The sequence below is a fragment of the Sturnira hondurensis genome, unplaced genomic scaffold (assembly GCF_014824575.4).
Source record: "Sturnira hondurensis isolate 20B ecotype Veracruz unplaced genomic scaffold, ASM1482457v3 Scaffold0005220, whole genome shotgun sequence".
NCBI lineage: Eukaryota > Metazoa > Chordata > Mammalia > Chiroptera > Phyllostomidae > Sturnira > Sturnira hondurensis.
Window position 1 is genome coordinate 6,723,643 of NW_028077851.1, and position 22,307 is coordinate 6,745,949.

General features: G+C 41.6%; 1 pseudogene; it reads right to left on the bottom strand.

Moving 5' to 3' along the window:
• Positions 1–8,221: 8,221 nt before the first annotated feature.
• On the bottom strand, positions 8,222–8,761 carry LOC118987286 (60S ribosomal protein L12-like; annotated as a pseudogene).
• Between the last annotated feature and the right edge of the window lie 13,546 nt (positions 8,762–22,307).

Sequence of the window (22,307 nt, forward strand, 5' to 3'; positions counted from 1 at the left end):
TGACTAAAAGGGCCCAGAAAATATAAAGACACATGGCATTTTGAAAAATTTGGTACTAGCAAAAAAGGTAAAGCATAGGTGATTTACTGTTCTGTGCCTGCCATAGTCACTTTCGAAAACATATTTTGCACCTGGCTGGTGTAGCTCAGTGGATTGAGCACAGGCCTGCGAACCAAAGGACCGCGGTTCGATTCCCAGTCAGTCAGGGCACATGCCTGGGTTGTAGGCCAGTTCCTGGCAGGGAACACACCAGAGGCAACCATACATTGATATTTCTCTCCCTCTCTTCTTCACTGCCCCTCTAACGATAAATAAATAGAATCTTAAAAAAGTAAATTCAGTCTTTAAAAAAATGTATTTCTCAGGAAGAAAAATGGCTTAATAAGAGCAACAAATATAAAATTGATTTAACAAAATGAATAATTTATTCTAGTGTGACATTTGGTCTTCTGTGGATGAATAAAAATATAAAGGCATTATAAGTGGGTTATTCTTCATATACTTAGATAAAATCATCAGTAATGAAAAGATGCTATTAATTAGTGTCCGTTAAGTACAAATAATTCTGGAGACTTCACCTACTGAATTCTAGGAGATCAGGATGAACTGAATCTCAAACCAATTATTCACTCCAAAGTATTCATAGAGAATTGCAGGAGGGAAAGCGAACGTGTTTTGCATAAAACAAGGTTGACCAAGAGATGATGAGTATTGAAGGAGAGTGATAGTCACATGAAGTTTCATTAAGTTATTCTCTACTTTAATGTATATTTGAAAATTTCCATAATAAAAGTTTAAAATATTCATTACAGTTTCATTGCTTTTACCTGGTATGCTAGGCAGAGTGGAAAAGATAAAAAAATGCAAGAGGTCCTAGGTCTCAGAATGTAAGGAAAAATAAAGACACATTCTAATTCACTTTTCTGGCAGTCTATATTTCTACATTTTTCCCATGAATGAAGATTACCCCTATATATCCAAACTTTGTAAAGCAATTTCAGTAGGCTTTTTTCCAAAATGTTATCTCCTACCCTGTGTCCTTAAACTTGGTATAATGAAGTGTGCTTGGTAGAATATGAGAGCCTCTTACTGGCTGTTGAGATATTTGGGGTGACTTAGGTGAGGACTTTGAGAAGAGACATCAAATAGCTGAGGGTCGTATACCTCTACCAGTTCTACTGTCTGCTCTTTGTAGTTGATTTCATTAATCTCCCTTCTCCTTTTCAGTTGTCTCTTTGGTTACTGCTCAGCTTGCCTACAGAGAGTGATTAAACAGCAATTAATTGATTTAGGCTTTCTTGTCCAGCATTCAGGTCATTACCACTGTAATTTGCATAATATGATCACTAGATTTGTTATAAATGTGTATTAAATGAGTACATTTCTGAATTGTGGTTGGGTGGCTCTTGCCTTGCTGTCTCCCTCCCCCACCCACTACACAGTTATTTTTGTGTTTCTGTGTTACTAGATAGCTGAGATCTCTAGATGTGTGATTCATTCCTTTGACATTTCACAAATAGTTGTTAAGCATATACTATGTGCCAAGTAATATTCTAGGAGCTGAGAATACATGGTATAAAACACAAATAAAGCCTTGACTGGTGTGCCTTAGTGGATTGGGTACTGGCCTGCTAATCAAAGGATCGCCGGTTCAATTCCCAGTCAGGGCACATTCCTGGATTGTGGGCTGGGTCCCCAGTCAGGGTGCATGAGAGGCAACTGCACATTGATGTTCCTCTCCCTCTCTTTCTTCTCCCCTTCCTCTCTCTAAAACATAAATAAATAAAATCTTAAAAACCCCACAAATACAGCACATGCCCTGAGAGCAGGGACATGGTACAAGAGTTTGTAATACTGTGTGCTAGATGAAGAAACATTTGTAAGGGCGCCTCAGCAGGCTGGGTGTGGGGAGTTAAGGAAGGGCATGGAAATCGGAAGGGGATACAGGTGCATATAATTGCCTACTTGTAAAAGTTGATGTACTTTGGGAGGTGCAAGTGGAAAGAGACATTCTGGAGACAGTTGGAATTTCTATCTATCGTTTCATGACAAACCACCCTACAACTTAATGGCTGAACGTAACGATATATTACTTCTCACAACTCACTGGGTTTTCGGGAGAGTTCCACCACTGGTTTTGCTTGAGCTCACTCATTCATCCAGGTTGGCAGGTCCAAGAGAGCCTCACACGCTGGTTTGGCAGCGGCTGTTGGCTATTGGCTGGGCCACCTCAGCTCTTCTCCATGGGGTCACTGATCTTGTAGGACACTAGGTTGGTTGGCTTCCTTCCTTTCATGGTCTCTGGGCAGCATTCCAAGGCTGCGGAAGCAGAAGCAGCAAGGCCTCTCAGGATGTCATTTCAGCTACAATCTCTGGACCAAGCCACTTACAAGACCAGCTCAGGTCTGAAGGACCGGGAAATAGAATCCTTCTCTGAAAGGGAGGAGCAGCATAGGCATCCTGCAAAGGGTCTTGGCACATGGGATGAGAAGAAGCCAGGGCCATATTATGTAATCTGCCACAGTTGCATAGATGGCTTTGAATTTCAAGAGACTAATTTGGATGGAAGATAGGGATTGCAAAATTATCAGTATATAGATTAGAGGCTTCTAAGTTTTGGCTGCACCTCAGTTACCCTCTGGGTCACAGGGGCAGTTTTCAATATACTCCACATGCAGTAATGACTGTTTTTCTGCAAGAAAGAGGTGCCCTAAAACATTGTGTAAGATACCTCAGGGCTTCATTGAGAAATGAAACTTCCTGGACACCCAAAAGCGAAGACCCCCACCCTCAGTCCCTACAGTGATTGCATGGAAACTGGGTTAACAAATGGACTTTCATCCTAGTCCTAACCACCAAGTTCGGTGCCCACACAGGGATTTATTGTGTTCAATAAATAATTGGTAATAAAATTAAAACTTAATGCATTCCCAAATAGCTGGTGCAGTGTTCTAGTGCACATGCTATCTTGCTAACCTAACCTTTTGCTTACTGGTATATTTGTTTCTGTCCCAGAATCCTTTCACACATGAGCTGGGTTCAAAGCCCTCATTTGCCGTTTACTATCAGGGACAAGAGAGACTTCAACCTGTCCGTCCTCTGTTGGTATTGGATACCAGAGAAATGAGGGAATGCTCTTGAGGCACTTACAGCAGAGCCCTGGAAAAGCCTTGGACAAGAGAATGTTGCTTAGTAACAATGGAACTTTTCAATGTCTTAGTGTGCTTGACTCTCCAATGCTGTCCTTTCCAATACAGTTATTTTGAAGCCATTGGTTACACAAAATTCAAAGTAGAGTTCCTCTGTGGAACTAGTTGTATTTCAAGTGTTCAATAGCTACACATGACCCATGGCTACTGTCATGGGCCATTCAGATATAGAACGTCTCTGTCAGCATGGAAAGTTCTCCTGGACACCATCACTGACTTTTCTTGTCCTATTAAAAATAAAATTTCTGTCCTGGCTGGTGCAGCTCAGTGGATTGAGCACTGACTGGAGAATTAAATGGTCGCCAGTTTAAATCCTGGTCAGGGTACATGCCTGGGTTGTGAGCCAGGATCCCCAGTAGGAGGCGCTCAAGAGACAACTGTTCTTCAATATTTCCCTCCCTTCCATTCTCTCTCCTTTCCCATCTCTCTAAAAATAAATAAATAAAATCTTTTTTAAAAAATTAAGGATGAAGGGTACTTCCCTATATGATCTAAAGTACACATTGCATTTACAATAGATTCTAGGAGTAAAGTGTGTATAGGGGAATACAGTCCAATCTTATTTGAGACTGGGAATTAAGAGTTCAGATGTACCTTACATATTGATAGAATTAAAGAATATCTAACATGCTGGAATGAATATCTAACATGCTGGGATAAAAGAATATCTAACATACAATCACATAATACAATCTAACAAGCACAAATATAAATGCTTATCTTGGTTAAACTCGGGGGTTCACAAACTTTTTGTAAAGAGCCAGATAATATTTTTGACTTTGCATGCCAGTCAGCTGCTATTATAACTACCTGACGCCAACACTGTAGCCTGAAAACAGCCATAGACAGTATTTCAAAAGTTGTATGTGGCTGTGTTCTAATAAATCTTTATTTACAGAGAAATGGTGGTAGTCTGGATTTGGTTTGCTGGCTGCAGTCTGTCCACTCCTGTACCTGGTCAGTTGTTCAAGTGCAAAATGAGGAGGGCTGGCTTGCCAGCTGTCCACCTGACACTGTCCTGTGGGGTCTTTAGTTGGCTGGGGGCTTTGCTTAGACATTTGGATAGCTGCTCTCCATTGGAAGTCAGGCAAGGAAGAATTCCATTGTAGTTCATAGTAGGAATTGGCATTCAGTCTCTATGCTGACAATCTAGATACTGCATGGGATGTTCAAAGCTTTGGAAACTAGGTAAAAGGAGAATGGAATGCCCCAGGGTCTGAGTTAATGGTGCCTTACGGGAGGATGTGAGTTTAGCTCCCTGTAAGTATCTGAAGTCCTGGCAGGTAGCAGGAAGTGTGATTTATCGGAATAATTCTAGAGATTTTTAAATAGAATGAATAGGTACACGTTTATAAAAGGAAAATGTAAGAATATTATAATTGTTTCAAAATGGACTACTTGACAAAGTATATAGTTTTCCACAAACGAATGGGCTTTGAAAAAGGAGGGGTAATTATCTATGGGTTGGTGGAAAAATGTGCTGTAGAAGTAGGTGAAAGATTGGAAAAGTAATGATCCATTTTGTAGCTATACTACTAGATTAGAGCTAAGTTGCAGGTACAGAAATCTCAGCCCAAAGTAGATTACACAAAAATGAGTATCTGTCGGCTCCATAACTAAAAGGTCCCAGGAAAGGTCTGATTTCAGACATGGTTGGATGCAGGAGTCTTACCAAGTCTTAGGTAAGGCTGACTGAATAACAGTGGGGTCTAGTGCCAAATGAAAATCCAGGGTTCCTTGGGCTGAAATTATCAAAGCTTTCACAATAGTGATAGATAGCATAGGATTAAATGGAGCCTGGGGCTTTTTTGAGTGCAGTCCGTATGAAACCGCAGGTTGTATGCCCACGAAGCCAGGCCTGTCTTCAGGTTATTGTCTGTCTCCGTTTGTCAGCTCTATTTTTCTCTGGGGTAGTTCTATTTTTTGGAAGCATTTTCTATTGGCAGCTCTAGGCTTGTATTTTTATAGCTGCAGAAGACTGTTTCTCTCCCCTGTTGACACCGGTACATCATACCAGAACATTTCTAATAATGTTTTCCCATCTGAATTGAAATACATGGTGGCACTCCCTTCGGCCAGGCCTGGGTGATATGTCAACTCAAACCATCAAGACCAACTGGGAAAGGGATAGTTGCAAAATGCAAAACAGTGTGGAGCTACCTTAAAAAGGGAGGAATGAAGCCCTGGCTGGTGTGGCTCAGTGGATAGAACGTGGGCCTGTGATCCAAAGGGTCGAGGTTCGACTCCCAGACAGGGCACATGCCTGGGTTGCAGGCCAGTTCCCAGCAGGGGACATACGGGAAACAACAACACATTGATGTTTCTCTCCCTCTCTTTCTCCTTCCCTTCCCCTCTATCTAAAAAAAAAATAAGTAAAATCTTTTTGGGGTTACATAAATTAACCAACCCATTTATTATTGGCTAGCAATGTTTCAAATTGTGGGGCCTCTACTGGTCTTTCAATTCCTTCAAATCTTAAAAAAGATTTATGACTTCCTTGACTTCCTTTTACTATGAACAAGTCATCAATTAGTAGTATGCTTGGCTAAGTATGCATCAGAACACATTTCCATTGGTTGTCTTCCACCCAACACCAGTCCTTACCTACCATGCCTCTTCCTCCACAAATCTGTGGGGCATAAATTTACATCCACTAAAACAAAGTCCAAGGTGATAGTCTTTTTGCCTCTGTTTCCTTTTTCTTTTCTTTTTTCTTCATTTCATTTTTTCCTTAAACACTCGACTCCTGTGAGCTGTCAGGAGCTGGCTCCAGCCATGGCTGCCCCCGGCCACTCTCTGTGGCTGCATGGCCCGACTCCATTTGTCTGCCAGGATACCCCCCTCTCCGGCCTCCTGCCCACCACACAGCCCATCTGGCCAGGCCCCAACTCCAAAGAGAGGAAGCAAAATGGGCTACTGATCACAGGAGGATTTGGCAGACAATGAGGATATTTTGGAGTGATCCACCAACCCTGTGGGGAAGAAAGCTCCAATTCAGGGGTCTTGAGTTGGTGGAGTCGTGGAAGCAGCAGTGTTCGGTTAAAATGCTGTTGAAGCCCAGCTCTGGGGTCTGCTGCTGGGCATGAGTCCCAGCTCCGCCTGTCATTTGTTGCTTCTTTTGTTCCTATCTCACACAAAGGTCCGCCCTGGAACAAAGAAGTCCTGGAGCTCTTGGAAAAAGAAGAGCTATTTCATCTTTCACCTAAAGATTGAAATCTGATCAAGTCATTGCATCAGATAATTTTCTCTCCAAATATCTGGTCCTTTCCAGTCTACAGAATTGTGCCTAGCTTTGCCTGGCTTGCACACCTTTAATATAAGTTGTCGAGTCTAAGGGCTTGATCCCCTCCTGCTCTCCTCCCCGCCTGCTATGACTGAGATGTAGCTCGAACATGTCTTCCCACCGATGGGCTCATAGTTCATGGCTTTTTGAGATAGTCTGGTGTTTTTCAGAATATAAATAGCATTGGAAATACTCTTGGAGCTTTCTAAATTGACTTCCCTGGACTAAGTTGGAAATTGAAGTTGGGCCGAGGTGCCTGTCTTTGGCTCATTAAGTCTTGCCGTGTTCGTCTGCAATGGCACGTCTCCTGAGACAAATCAAGAAAATACTCTCTTGAAATTCCCCGATAATCAGAAGGGCAAAATTTTCCAACACTTTAAATGATTCTTTACTAGGACTGTATATTGCCAATGGAGCGTGTCCTCTGGTCGATAAAGGAAGTAGCTGAAAAGAAATAAAAGATAAAAAAACATATTTATGTTTGTATTCACTACCCAAGTAGTCAGCAGCAGAGCTGGATTATTCAAAAGTCCCAAGCTACTTTCCCATCTTTGCTAGCAGAACTACCCTGATTTAAAACTTACTGCCGCTTCGGGGAACAGGAATCAAAATCCTGAACGTAAACTAATGCACATTTGGACGGAGCCTTTGGAGAAATGTCTGCGGCCTAGACATCCAGAGGGAGCACCCAGCTGCCTGGGAACCCCCGGGCGGGCCTACAGTGCATTAGGGCAGCTGCCGATCTTGGCTTCAAAGTTCAAGTCGTTGTCTCCAGTGGCCCGTGTATACTGAAAGGGATAGTCACCTCCACGAAATTTGGTGCAAATCGCAACAAAAGCGACCCCCCATAGCTAGAATGTATTACCATAGGTTTTCTGCCAATGCATTCTCCTTCCACAAGCTGGAACAGGAACCAATGGTGCACATGTACCCCAGTAAGCACTTGTGGCAAAAACAGAGGTCCATGCTACATGGGAATATTTTATGGCGAAACAGGTGAGGCAACGGGCATCTCCTCAGCTCCTACTTAAAATGATTCATTCGTGTCTTAGATGAAGGCTGTGTATGTTCCTGTATATTCCTAATGGGGGTGGTTATTGATCATGGCCGAGCAAAGGATTCCTGTGTGGCAATTTTATGGAGTAGTGGTGCCCAGGCCTCATCCCACACCCGCCACACCAGAATTTGGGGCTGGTTGTCTGTCCTGATACAAGGTTAATGCCCTACAAGTCAATCTCGTGAAGAATTGTGAGAGGCAAATGAAACCGGGAACCTTGTCTTCCACCAGTAGATTCAGTGTCAGAGGACTCTTCTAATCATTATCCTATACCCTAATTACCATCCTGCCCACCCCACCCCCGCCTTATTTCCCCTCGGCTGACTCATTCTCACTGTTCCTGGAGGGGAAAACACCTGAAAGGAGCGAATTGTTCACTGAGTCTTTTTTTTTTTTTTGGTTGTCAAATAGTTTTAATTGAAATCTTTTCCTTTGTAGTTCTTTTTTTTAAAGATTTTATTTATTTTTTTAGAGAGAAGAGAAGGAAAAAGAGAGGAAGAGAGACATCAATGTGTGGTTACCTCTCCTGTGTCCCCTACTGGGGACCTGACCCACAATCCAGGCGTGTGCCCTGACTGGGAATTGAACCCACAACCCTTTGGTTCGCAGGCCCACACTCAATCCACTGAACTACACCAACCAGGGCCCTTTGTAGTTCTTAACTAGCTGGCATTACACCATACCACTGTTGATGTCATCTGTGATGTCATAAGGGTGGCGGCCATTGGCATTGCAGCCCACGTACTGGGCAGCCCCCAGGATCTCTTTAATGGTTCCAGAGAGTTCTCTAGCTAGAGATCCGTGCTGCATCTGTTGGCCAATGTTGATGATCTCATCAAAAGTGATATTTCCACTGTGCTTAATGGTTTTTTTTCACTTCTTTTGGCTTCATGGCGGTTCTTTGAGGGCTTTGATGATAAGGGCAGACAGGCAGAAGGCACTACCTCAACCTGGGCCTGTCTGTTCTGAGGGTCGTTTTCACTGTAATCCTCAGACCCTTCCAGTCACCAGTTGTTTTGGTGATGTCATCACCAACCTTTTTTGGAGATGGACCCAGGGGGCTGATCTTGGGGGCCAGGGCAGACATGGCACTGACTCCCCCGCTGGCATACCTCAGGCATATGACTCTCATCTCAAACTTTGGCGGCATGATTGAGGCAGCTGGTGTCCTGTGAACTGAAGAAAGTTGCATTTATGCCTCCTCTCAGCTGAGAGCTGAAAAGCTGAGTCATTTTTTAAATAAGATTTTATTTAGTTAGTCTTAGAGAGAGGAGAAGGGGGGTAGAAAGAGAGGGAGAGAAACATTGATGCAAGAGATACATCAATCACTTGCCTTCTGTGTGTCCCCAACTGGGGGCCTGGCTTGCAACCCAGGCAAGTGTCCTGACTGGGAATCGAACCAGCAACCCCTCAGTTTGCAGGCGGACACTCAGTCCACTGAAGCACACCAGCCAGGGCTCAATGAGTCATTTTTAAGATGTCATTGCAAATGTAAGCAGTTCCAGCCTCCCATGAATAACAAAAGAAATAAATGGAGTATTAATGATAGAGTCTCAGGAACGCAGTTTATTCCCAGGGGCTCCATTCATCAAATATCACTATAACTTTATTGCATATTCATCAGACGTTATTACATTTGCTAGTGTTGGGATCCTATTACCTAGGGTCATAAAATTCCCCCTAACAAGAAATCATGGCTGCCCAGTCCAGTCTGATGAAAGAGAATGACAGATGATCTTGGAGATGATGTTGTTGGCTGCCCATTATTTCACATAGCCAAGGTGATTAAATAATTATTAAAGGAAATCCATAGGTACAATCACAGTGCCCCGCACCATAAATAATGTTAAAAGCGCATTATCTGAGCTTTTCATGTCTTTTATTGTTTGCATACAGTTCATTGAATGGCCTCAACCCCAAGGCTCTTCAATCCCCTATTTCATGTAAAAGACCTTTTAAAAAATCTCACACGCCATACACAATGCCATGACCATAAAACTTACGAGCTGGATTCCTTTGCGTTCTGATACGCTAGGAGGTTGTGTATCATGAAGCATAGCATACGTATCCAACAGGAAATCAGGGATGTTATTTATTCCTCCTTTCTACTGTCTTACTTTCATAGCACTTAAGAATATTTGGGATTTTTTTTATTAAATGGCTCTCCATAATTATTTTTTCAATATGTTACTTTAAAGATTTTATTTATTTATTTTTTTTTTTAGAGAGAGGGGACGGGAGGGAGAAAGAGAGAGAGAAACATCCATATGTTACCTCTCACACATCCGCTACTGGGCACCTGGCCTGCAACCCAGGTATGCACCCCAACTGGGAATTGAACCAGCAACCCTTTGGTTTGCAGGCCAGCACTCAATCCACTGAGCCACACCAGCCAGGGCTATAATTATTTTTCATGGAATCTCTTAAAGTGCTTGTTGGGGTTGTTTTTTATTTTACTTACTATATGGCATGTAATAATACAACAATATTCCAAAGACAGTAAAGTTTTTTAACTAAGTTATTTTTTATGATAACATATGATAATATAATTTGATACCTTGGCTAGTCAAAATTGATAATAGTGACTTTCCTTTTTCTCTTTTTTTTGATAATAGTGCCTTTCTAACAGCAAAATGTTAAATAAAGGCAAGGCTCAATGTGTCTTCAGCATGTGGCATGAAGATAAAAAAAGTTTCATTAAGAGCAAAGTAAGTAATACTGTATCAATTCATAGAGGGAAAACTTGGCTGTGAATTCTGGAAAGGAAACAAAAGTGCGTTATAACTTTTCAAATGTAGATTGCCCCTCTTCCTCCCCGTGCAGCATTATGCATTATCTTTTCCTTCCAACTTTTGGGAGAAAAGTATATCCACAAATGCATCAGTACATTTCACATTTTCCCTGTAAACTTTCCTTGGTATCTCAGTGGAGTTCATGCATGGCAGAGGGAGTACAGGGAGCTAAATTGAGGACTGTTTGGGAGGGTATCTGGGAAACCTGAGTCTATCTTGCCTGTGCAGGCATACCTCGGAGTTACTGCAGGTTCCGTTTTGGACCATTGCATTAAAGTGAAGGTCACAAGCAAGCGAGTTGTAATCTTTTCCTGGCGGAAGGTCTTGCCTTCAATTTGTGTAAAAAAAAAAAAAAAACAACCAAAAAACCTGTGAAGTGCAATAAAGCGTCATACCATAAAACCGAGCTATGCCTGTATATAAAAATGCCACCTAAATATCTTTCCTCCAATTGTTGGAAGAAGATATTAGCATGGGAAGGGTGGTAATCATTTAAGTAAAAATGATTTTCAGAGGGTCTGCTTTATAAGACACTGCCCACGTATACTAAACAAGAGGTATACCCAAGCCCTTATGCCTCAAATGCGCTTGCCCATCTGAGCCACCCCTATTGGTCCTTCTCAGGTGGATGCCAGTGTCACTTTGTTTTTGATGCTGGCAGTCCCCTGCTCCTCCTACTTTACAGTAGCTTCCATAAATGTGACCCATTATAAACCACATCACATTTTAGTTGAGTTGTTCCCACTCAGTCTTTGCTGAACAAGTGTGAAGTTTCTTTCCAGCAGAACTGGGTTCAATTTACTTTGTTCCCACAACAAATTCAGAAGCTGGTTCTTTGAGAAGGCCCATAAAATTGACATGTTAACTAAGGAAACAAAAGAAAAGGACTCAGATTACTAATGTCAGCACTGAAAGCAGGCCCATCATTACAGATCGCGTGGACATTGAAGAGAATAAAGAAATACTGTGAAAAACCTCTGTGCTCCCACATTTGATAACCTGGATGAAATGGACCGGTTCCTTGAAGAGCACAGTCTGTCAAATTTCACATGAGAAGAAATACACATCTGAGTAGGCCTCTAACTACTAGACATTGAATCAATAATTAACAGCCTTCCAAAACAGGAAGCTCCAGGTCCAGATGTGGTCACCAGTGAATTCTGCCAAACATTTAAGGAAGAAATGATACTAAATCTGTACAATCTCTTTCAGAAGATGGAAGCAGAGGGAATACTTCCTAACTCAGTCTTTGAGGCTGGCATTATCCTAATATCAAAACCAAAGGCATTCTAAGAACACTATAGACTGATTATCTCTCATAAACATAGGATGCAAAAAATCGCCACAAAATATTAGCAAATTGAACACAACAATGTGTTCAATTTGAAGAATATTATATGCGTCAACCCAGTGGGATTTAGCCCAGGTAAGCAAGGCTGGTTCGACATTTGGAAATCAATTAGTGTAAGCCAACACATCAACAGGGTAAAAAAGAACAGTCATACAATTATATCAATAGACACAGGAAACGCATTTAGCAGAAACCAGTGCCATGGGAACACCCTAACCCTCTGTCCAGCTTTGTTGTGAACGGAAAATTCCAAAAAATCAAGTCTATTAAACTTTAATTAAACCAAACCTTGCTTATGAAATCCACTCGTACTGGAGAGTTTTCTCCTCAAGGCATGAAGTCTGCTTTGGGTTTGTTTGGAATGAGCTGTCTTCTTCTCTGCTAGCAGAATCAACTTCATCATATGTTGAAACAACCAAAATTTCTAGGCACGTTCCTCAACCTGGCTCCATGCCACTGCATACCACGTGACACCGGCATCCATGGCGATTTTTATTAACTTGACTTCGTTATTTCTGTAGTAGTCTAGAGGAGAGGACGTATTCTTTAGTCACCAACAGGTCTTTTGAAACTTTGTCTGCGGAAGGCTGGAGAAGGGTAACTGATAACTGGAAGGCTTGTACAAAGATGGCAGCCATGTTGACACTGGAGCGAGGTGCAATGCCCTGTTGGGAATGATACTGTGGATTTTGCATGATCACTTCTCCTTCACCTTGCCAGCTGAGCATGACAGAAGGATGAACCTCCTTGCCATCTGCTTCCCCTCCCTCTAAAGATGACAGGTTGGGCATTCTGTAGTCAGTGTTTCCAAGTTTAACTAGGTATCTGCCAGATACTGATCAGCAATTCCCAAATGTTAATGTTCATGAGAACCCCCTGGAAGGCTGGTTATAATCAGATGCATGGGCTCTACCTTCAGAGCCTATGATTTATTAGGTCTGTAGTGGGGTCTGAGAGTTTCCATTTTTGAACAAGTTTGCATGTGTTACTGATGCTGTGGACCTAGGGGTACAGTTGGAGAACCTCTGCTTTAGAAGGTGGTCCACCTAGACAACAGAGGAAGATGGTGTTAAGGCATCAGAAAGCACCACATCTGTTTATCTGACTTTTAAAAATGGATAGACAGCCCTGGCTAGTGTGGCTCAGTGGATTGAGCACTGGCCTACAAACCAAAGGGTCGCCGGTTTGATTCCCAGTCAGGGCACATGCCTGGGTTGTGGGCCAGGTCCTGGTAGGGGGTGCTCAAGAGGCAACCGCACATTGATGTTTCTCTCCCTCTCTTTCCCCATGCCTTCCCATCTTTCTAAAAATAAATAAAATCTTTAAAAGCTCAGAAAATTTTCTTGTGGAAGCAAATATAATAAGTGTTCCATATGAAAAATATAGCATGTGCAACTCCCTCTTAAGGCATTGTCAAAAAATGGCGTGAAATGGGAACAGAGCTGGTAGGAGGTGGAAAGCAATGTCAACTATAAAAAAAATGGGAACTTTTGCTGCCTGCTTCCAAATAAGTCCTTATGTTTTTATTCCCATTTGTCCATCTCAGGATTGCTGCATGGTTTTCTCAGTTGTGCTAACTGCCTAGCTTATATACAACATGTAATAAGCTTTTAAAATAAGTCTATTGACTTTGAAAGCTTTGTCATTTTTTGGAATATTGCTTGAGGGCATTCTTGAATTGTTGGTCACTAACTCCTATTTTTTTCTCCAATATCTTATCAAACACACCTCTAAGGTCAAAAATGTCTAGATGCTGCACATCTGGTTATTGAAACAGAATATCTGCCTTTTGGAGTAAATAGGGCCCTAGGTCAGTGTGCAAGAACAGATGAAAGAGTCATTGCAAGGGGTTTATACTAACTGGAGGATTTAAATATGGCTTCTTTGCTGAAAGTCTGAAAATAGACGTAGGGGGATCTATAGCTCTCTTTTCCATGACCTGGCCAGTGGGTGGTATGGTGCAGTGGTGTAATGAAAGGAAGTCTCAGATCACAGTTTATATAGATGTGAATTCATTTCCTGGCGAAAGGAAAGAATGAAAATGGAAGCAGCAATGGAACATATCTACTATCTACTCCTTGTGAAGTTAGGGAGGCTCCTGAGCAGAACCTGTCTGAAGACACAGATATGGCATCAGGTGTCTAGCTGGACCACACATGGAGTCCTCTGTCAAGTGCATGGTGGGTGAGGGTGAGGGCTTTGGCACAAGTCCAGGTACTTTGGCAGAATTCAGAATATTATCTTTGGTTATACTGCTGCTAGTTTTGCCCAAGTTCTTCGTTCCTCATGTGATGCATACAACCTTTACAGTCTCCCTAGGTCCCCAGTTCTGTAACACCACTTACTCCTTTAATGAAAAATGATTTCTGATCCCCCTTATGCTAATTAACAAGCACCCTGGTGTAGATTTATCTTCCTTCCTTCCTTCCTTCCTTCCTTTTCTCACTTGAGGACATTTATTCATTGCTTTGAGAAGAGGGAGAAAAGGAGAGAAAGAAATGTGCAGCAGTTGCCTCCTGTAACTGGGGACGGTGACTGAACCGGTAACCCTGGTATGGGCCCTGACTAGGAATCGAACCCACAACCCTTCAGTTATGTGAGGACGTTCCAACCAACTAAGCCACTGCTGCCAGGGCATCTGGTGCAGATTTAGACAACACATTTGGAGGGATTGCCTTGGCTGCTTCTGAAATGTGGATTCCCTATTAGGCGCCTTTAAATATGACCTAACTGTCTTTAGGATAAGGGTTCAAATGAACTTATGTAACCATATACATATCCCTGTTTTGTTCCGTTTATAAAAAGAAGCTGCTGGAGGTGAGGTATAAAGTTCTACAGGTTAATCACAGAGGCACTTAAAAAATTGGAGTGCCTTCCCCATAGTCAAATGCACATGTCACAGGTATCGGGGGTGAGACAAGAAGTTTGGGGACTGTTAGTGTTGACTGGAGTGCCGTTATGTGAAAGTTGGAAATTGGGCGTATGATTAAGGCTAGTATATAAGAAAGTCTTATAAAAAGAATTGTAGCATTTTTGAATTTCATCTTGAAGTCCTAGGGTCTTAGATTCTCAGAGGCAAAAAAGCTAACGAGAGAAAAGGCATGCTGGAAAAGCAGGGTGCATTTTTCAGAGGGAATATAATGTTTCTTTCACACTCTTCTATTCCTAGCACCACACTTGGGGGATGCTGATGGCAAGTCCTGCATTTAATTAGTGAAAACAGTGCTAACACCAAAGGGAGGTGCCCCTTGCTGCCTTTCCTCTCTTTATTCCACAGCTGGCTGCCAATGTGATTTTCCTGTGTGTGTGTGTGTGTGTGTGTGTGTGTGTGTGTGTGTTGAGGGTGACTTTTGGACACTGAAATGATTTAAGGGCAAGCTTTTGGACTAACTTGATATCCAATATATATAAGTTACATACTCAAAATCCTGGTTCTTATTCTTAAAGGTATTTTAAAATCTAACATACTTCAAAGTCACTTTTAGGAGGATATATTTAAATTTCCTTCAACCTATGAAATGGCATTTCTACGTTTGTTTTAAAGTCCTTCCATTGTTTCTCCCACCTTTCCAAGTATTTCAATTACTCTTATAAAGTGAATGTTTTAAACTTACAGATACATCTTCTGTGCTCTTAAATGCTCCGGCACCATTTACAAATTCTTAATGTAGAAACCCAAAGTTAAAGCAGTTACTCAACTACACATTTTATTTACTTACTGACTGACTTATTCAGTTTATTAGGGTGACATTGGTTAGTAAAATTATATAGGTTTCAGGTGCACAGTTCTATAACACATCATCTGTATGTTGTACTGTGTGTTCACCACCCCAAGTCACGTCTCCCTCCATCTCCATTTATCCCCCCTTGACTCTTTTCTACCCTGCACACCCCCTTTCCTTCTAGAAATCACCATACTGTTCTCTGTGTCTGTGAGGGTTTTTTCTTAATCCTTTCACTTTTTTCAGCCAGCCCTTCAATCCCCCTTCCCTCTGACACCTGTCACTCTGTTTGCTACCTATGAATCTGTTTCTATTTAGTTTATTTTGTTTATTGGCTTCCTTATACGAGTGAAATCATATCATCCTTGTCTTTCTCTGACTGGCTTATTTCTCTGAGTGCATTGCTCTCCATGTCCATCCCTGCTGTCACAAGAGGTAAGAGTTCCTTCTTTTTTTTTCCAGCTGCATAGCATTCCATAAATGCACCACAGGTTTTTATCCACTCATCTACTGATGGCCCCTTGGGGTGCTTCCAAAGCTGGGCTATTGTAAATAATGTTGCAATGAACAGAAGGGTGCTTACATTCTTTTGAATTAGTGTTTTGGGTTTCTTCAGGTCTTTAAATTGGAATTGCAAGCCTGATGTATTAGATATTCTATGTGCCAAATTCTCTTAAATAATATGAAATTTTTATCATACCAAATACATTAATATTACCTCTAATACTGTGGGATTGGTTTGTTTCATCATTTCTATGCTTGATTCTAAAGTTTTCTTGTGTTAAAAGACATCCAGTAAGGGGGGGTAAATCATTCTCAGCAGGCCAAGTTGGGGTCCCCATCTTAACTCTCCAAGGCTTTCATTTAGCGTGGCTGCACGGCCCTGGTCTTTATTTACACTGTGACATGGATGTGACATCCCGATCTCCAGTACCATCCCTATTCCTTATCCAGTGGTTGTTAGTCGTTAACATACATGGGAATCCCTGGGGGGTCTCCCTGAAATGAAGATTTTAGTTCAGGAAGCCTAAGTGGGGCCTGCTTTTCTCACCAGCCCTCAGGTGATGCCTGAACTGCTTTAGAAGAAGGTCACTGTTGAATAGTGAAGTCTTTGATTCAAGTGGCGTTTTGCATAATTCTTCCATCTCTGCCAGGACGACTTCCTCCCCCAAGGAGCACTCTGGCTTCCTCCACAGTTTGATTGGTTTTGCATTTCTTTGACTCTCTGTGATATTCAGATGTCACCCTCATTAGACTCTGCAGACTTCTCCAAGCTTTGTGGCACTGTGGTCATCTCGTTGAAAGAATCCTTGAAGATTGAAATTATAGTGACTCACTTAAAGGGAAAAATGATTGTTCTGAAATGAATGTGAAGAAATGTCTCACCACCCTGCCTCCTAGAAAAAAAATCTAGAAGGGACAGAATAAGGTTGCCAGATGGATAAATTGAATGCTCTCGAGTTTTATAAATATGAGGTCCAGAATTTTTAAAAAGTTGCTTCCTGTGTCTAAGTGATTTTTGGAAGACTTTATTTATTTTATTTTTTAGAAAGAGAGGAAGGGAGGGAGAAAGAGAGGGAGAGAAACATCCATCTATTGCCTCTTGCACACCCCCAACTGGGGACGTGGCCTGCAGCCCAGGCATGTGCCCTGACCAGGAATTAAACCAGTGACCTTTCTGTTCACAGACCAGTGCTCAGTCTACTGAGCCACACCAGCCAGGGCCTAGATGATTTTTAGATGTTTCTAGATCACTTGTTTTGATTGAAGATATGTGCACAGATGCAGGCTTGTTGGTCTTTTGTTTGGTTTTGTTGTACGGTAATGCAGGCTCTTCCCCACCCCGCCTCACAAGTCCTTATTGGATTGTCAAAGAATAGGATGACATTTCCTGTCAATTAACTGGGAAGCAATGCATCTCGTAGAGTGAGCTTTTCATTGAAACTAGCTAATGCCAGGCCATATTTCTCACTAACATTCTCTTAATAAAGCAGACACCTTAAAATTCAGGAAAATGTGCGTACATGTTTCTTTTCTGAATGCCTCTCGGCAGCAGGCAATGAGCAGGGAGCCCTCTTCAGTTCCCATCATGGGTCATTCTCTGTGGTCTTACAGAAGGCTCAAGGAACACATCTCTGCCACTTGCCTGGCCTTATCGCCACTTCAGTTTGCTATCTTACCGCAAATGTGTCTTCTCATAGAGTGTTTATAGGATTATACTTGTGTACTGACTGCTTGCAACAGGTTCCTATATTTGATTACAGGTGTTTTGACCCAGCGATTCTACTTCTAAAAGTCTGCACAAAGAATTAATTGGACAGGTGTGCACTTTCGTTCAAGGCTGTTCATTGTGGTCTTGTTCACCAGAGCTAAATATCAGAAACCACCTAAAAATCTGTTAGTATGAAACGGTTGTGCAGTTGCAATTAGATGTATTCATTATAAATCAGTATTAACCATCATGGAAAAGAGCTATGATGTATTGTTAAAAGAGTAAAGCAGACTTCAAAGAACTAGTTATACTGGGATCGCATTATTGCCAAAAGAAAACAACCAAGTGAAATTGTGGCTCTCACACACATAAAAAAACTGAGCACACATTAAAGGTTTTATGTAACTCATTATTTATTAGTGAGGGAGCTGGTAAGATATTACAACAGTTCAAAAGTGAGCCAAAGAATGGCTCATTCATGGATCAGGAACATTGAAATGAATCTGCAAATGGGTACAAGGTGGCTTTTTCAATAGTGGGAAAGGGAGTCCCTGCCACCCCCACATTACTGAATGTATTTCCCCTCTGTGGGCAAGAATTATTTTGCATTGTTATCACCTGTCTGTGAATTCCAGAGTTGCAAAATAGTCCACAGGCAATGAAAGATGCAGCAACACCATCAGAATCAGGTGCCTTGGAAAGCTGTGTTCTGAAGCTTAGAGCTGAAACAATGTATAATTTTCCCTTAAAAACACAAACTTCCTCTACATATATGTACCTCTTACAGTCTGGAATGAAAACCAAAAAGGATTAGTTGTTATCTATGGATGGTAAGATTTTATGTTATTATTTTTGTATTTTTATATCTGCATTTTGACAGTATTTCTAACAAAGCGTGTAATATTTTTTAATCAGAAGAAACCCTACTTCTATATTGAAAAACAACTACCAATCCTCTATTTTTTAAAGTATATTTTATGAATCATGTTATTACAGTTGTCCCATTTTTTTCTCCTTTATTCCCTTCTGCCCTGCACACCCCACCCTCCAACATCTCCCCCTCTGCTGGCCCCACTTACCATATTTTTTGGACTATAAGACATACTCCCCCCAAATTTGGGAGGAAAATGGGGGTGCATTTTATAATTCGAATGTAGCTCACCTGGCTCGCTGTGGTGGGGGGATGGCGGCGGGAGGGCTGCAGAACGGGGTAACAGGTTATTAAATATTTTACCACATTTTTCCCTTCAAAAAATTTTTTCCTCTAAAACCTATATGTGTCTTATGGTCCGGTATGTCTTATAGTCCTAAAAATACAGTAATTCATGTCCATTGGTCATTACATATGGTTCTTTGGCTTCTCCATTTCCTATACTACCCTTAACCTCCCCCATCTATTTTGTACCTACCAATTTGTGCTTCTTAATCCCTGCAACTTCCCCCCTCTCTTCCCTTGCCCTCTCCCCGCTGCTAACCCTCCATGTGATCTCCATTTCTGTGATTCTGATCCTATTCTGCTTGTTTGCTTAGTTCGTTTTTGTTTTTTTGTTTCTTAGGTTCAGTTATTGATAATTGTGTTTGTTGTCATTTTACTGTTTGTAGCTTTGATCTTCTTTTTCTTAGATAAGTTCCTTTAACATTTTGTATGATAAGGGCTGGGTGATCATGAACTCCTTGAACTTGACCTTATCTGGGAAACATTTTATCTGCTCTTCCATTCTAAATGATAGCTTTGCTGGATAGAGCAATCTTGGATGTAAGTCCTTGCCTTTCATGACTTGGATTACTCCTTTCCAGACTCTTCTTTCCCAGAAGGATCTTTTGAGAAATCAGCTGATAGTCTTATGGGAACTTCTTTGTAGGTAACTCTTTCCTTTTCTCTTGCTGCTTTTAAGATTCTCTCCTTATCTTTCATCTTGGGCAATGTAATGATGATGTGCTTTGGCATGTGCTTCCATGGGTCCAGCTTCTTTGGGACTCTCTGAGCCTCCTGGACTTCCTGGAAGTCAATTTTCTTTGCCAGATTGGGAAAGTTCTCTTTCATTGTTTTTTCAAATAAGTTTTAAATTTCTTGCTATTCCTCTTCTCCATCTGGTACCTCTATGATTTGGATATTGGGACATTTAAAGTTGTCCCGGAGGTTCCTAAGCCTCTCCTCATTTTTTTGAATTCTTGTGTCTTCATTCTGTTGTAGTTGAATGTTTCTTCCTTCTGCTCCAAACTATTGATTTGAGACCCAGTTTCCTTCCCTTCATTGTTGGTTCACTGTATGTATGTGTGTATGTGTGTGTGTGTATATATATATATAATATATATATATAATATATATAAATATATATAATATATATAATATATGCAATATATAATATGTATATAAAATATAAAATATATAAATATATAATATATATAATATATATATAAAGAGTTTATATTTTTTTAGAGAGGGGAAGGGAGGGAGAAAGAGAGGGAGAGAAACATCAATGTGTGGTTGCCTCTTGCGTACCCCCTACTGGAGACCTGGCTGGCAACTCAGGCACATGCCCTGACTAGAAATCAAACCAGTGAACCTTTGATTTGCATTCTGTCACTCAACCACTGAGCCACACCAGCCAGAGCTGTATATTTTTCTTTATTTCACTTTGTGTAGCCCTCACTTTTCCTCTATGTTTCGACTTACTCAACCATCTGGACTATCCTGAGTACCAGTGTTTTGAACTCTGCATTTGATCGGTTGGCTATCTCTTCATTGCTTAGTTCTATTTTTGGAGTTTTGATCTGTTCTTTCATCTGGGCCATATTTCTTTGTCTCAGTGGAGCTGTTACATTGTAAAGGGCAGAGCCTTAGGTATTCACAGGGTGGGGCAACCCACATTGCTGCATTGTGGCACTGTATGTGGGGAGCGGCTCAGAGAGGGAACAGTGCCATTTGCTCAGCTCTCAATTGGCTTTCAGTCACTTCCCCCGGTAGCCACAAGCAAGTTGGGCCCTTCTGGTGCTGATTCCTGGGTGGGTAGGCTTGTGTAGGTTCTAGGACCCAGTGTGTCTCTCCAATGATCTCTCCTGTGAGGCTAGGGGTTTTTCCTGCCACTGCAACCCCCATAGGTCTTTACAGCCAGAGGTTTTGAGGTTTTCTTTTCCCACGCTGGAACCCGGGGTTGCGTGGTCTGTCTTGCTCCCCATTTGTTCCTCCCAGTTTATCTGCACACAGATGTGGAACTGCCCAGTCCTCCAGCCGCCACCTTGCTGCCTGTCCTCTCTGCCCCAGCTGCCTGTGTCCGTGTCTCCTACTGGTCTGAATGATTGTTTCTTCTTTAACTCCTTGGTTGTCAGACTTGCATACAGTTTAATTTTCTAGCAGTTCTGGTTAATTTTTGTTTTTAAACTTGTCATTGTCTTTTTGGCTGTGGAAAAAGACGCGAAGTGTATCCACCTATACTTCCATCTTGGCCAGAAGTCTATTACCAATCCTCTTTTCATATTTTTAGTAAATCCTTCAACAACAACAATGAAACCAGTGGCCCTTCTACCTATCAGCTGCCTGAAGGATACTGGGATGAAGATAATAGGAGATGAGTGGGGGCCAGAGAATGTGCAGGGTGGTTGGCAGTCCCCTTGCGAAGTGGCTATTTCTGGTTGGTCCTTCGATTGATTGTTTTGTGTTCAGGCCTAAAATATCCCACTTACAAGAGATGATGGTGAAGCCAAGGTGCTTTGGCATGGCAGCGGTGCTTTTAGCTGTAACCCTCAACAAATGAGGTGCCAAGAAGTTGCTAATGTTTTCTGTGCCTTTTTCAGTTGAGTCAGGGAAAACGGGTGGGAGTGGGAGAGGGACAGTATGCATGCTGCATCAGAAGGGAAGATGCTTGCCATTGCTGCCTGTGATGACAGTTATTAACGAATAGATGTTTCCAAATTTATGCCACCCCCCCCCCCGATTAATGCGCTTATTTATAGAACTGATTTGAAAGTTAAATAAGAACTTTATCCTTCCTCAGTTTTACAGGGGTAAAGAGATAATAAACATGCTGATGGCTTTCGTTATTCTAAAAGTATTTGCCTACATATTGATTATTGCCTTGAGATCTGTTGTCTTACTCTGTTCTGAGTGGTTTTTGTCCCCCGCCCCCACCCTTCTCATGCCCTGGTGTTTTGGGCTATAATCCTCATTTCCTTACAGCTCGCCAAACTGCAGCTCCTTTTTAGTGCCAAGTTTTTCTTATAATCCTCATCCTGATGAGAGATTTGCAGAGAAGTTGGCCCACAGATGCAATACAGGACGTATCTTATTGACAGTGCACATGTAACATTTTTAGTGCCCTGAGACTGTGATATTCATTTCCCATTGTATGAACATGATTAAGATCACATCAATAATTAAACAATAGTCTCTTGATCTTCTTTGGTTTAGCTCAGAGCTGTATGCATGTTGATGTCAAAAGTGTTTCTGTTGAATGATGTCAAAAGTGTTTCTGTTGAATGAATGAAGAATGGTTATTTATATCAACCTATGTATCAGCTTTCTGGATTAGAGCTGTGTGTGATCTATAATATCCTGATCTCAGAAGGAACAGTTGCACCTATAAGAAATGTGGGTGAGGTGGGAGGGAGCAGCGTTCACATTTAACTTGGAGATTTAGTTCTAAGAACACTCTGTCTTCTACAGTGCTGGGCAATTTTCCCG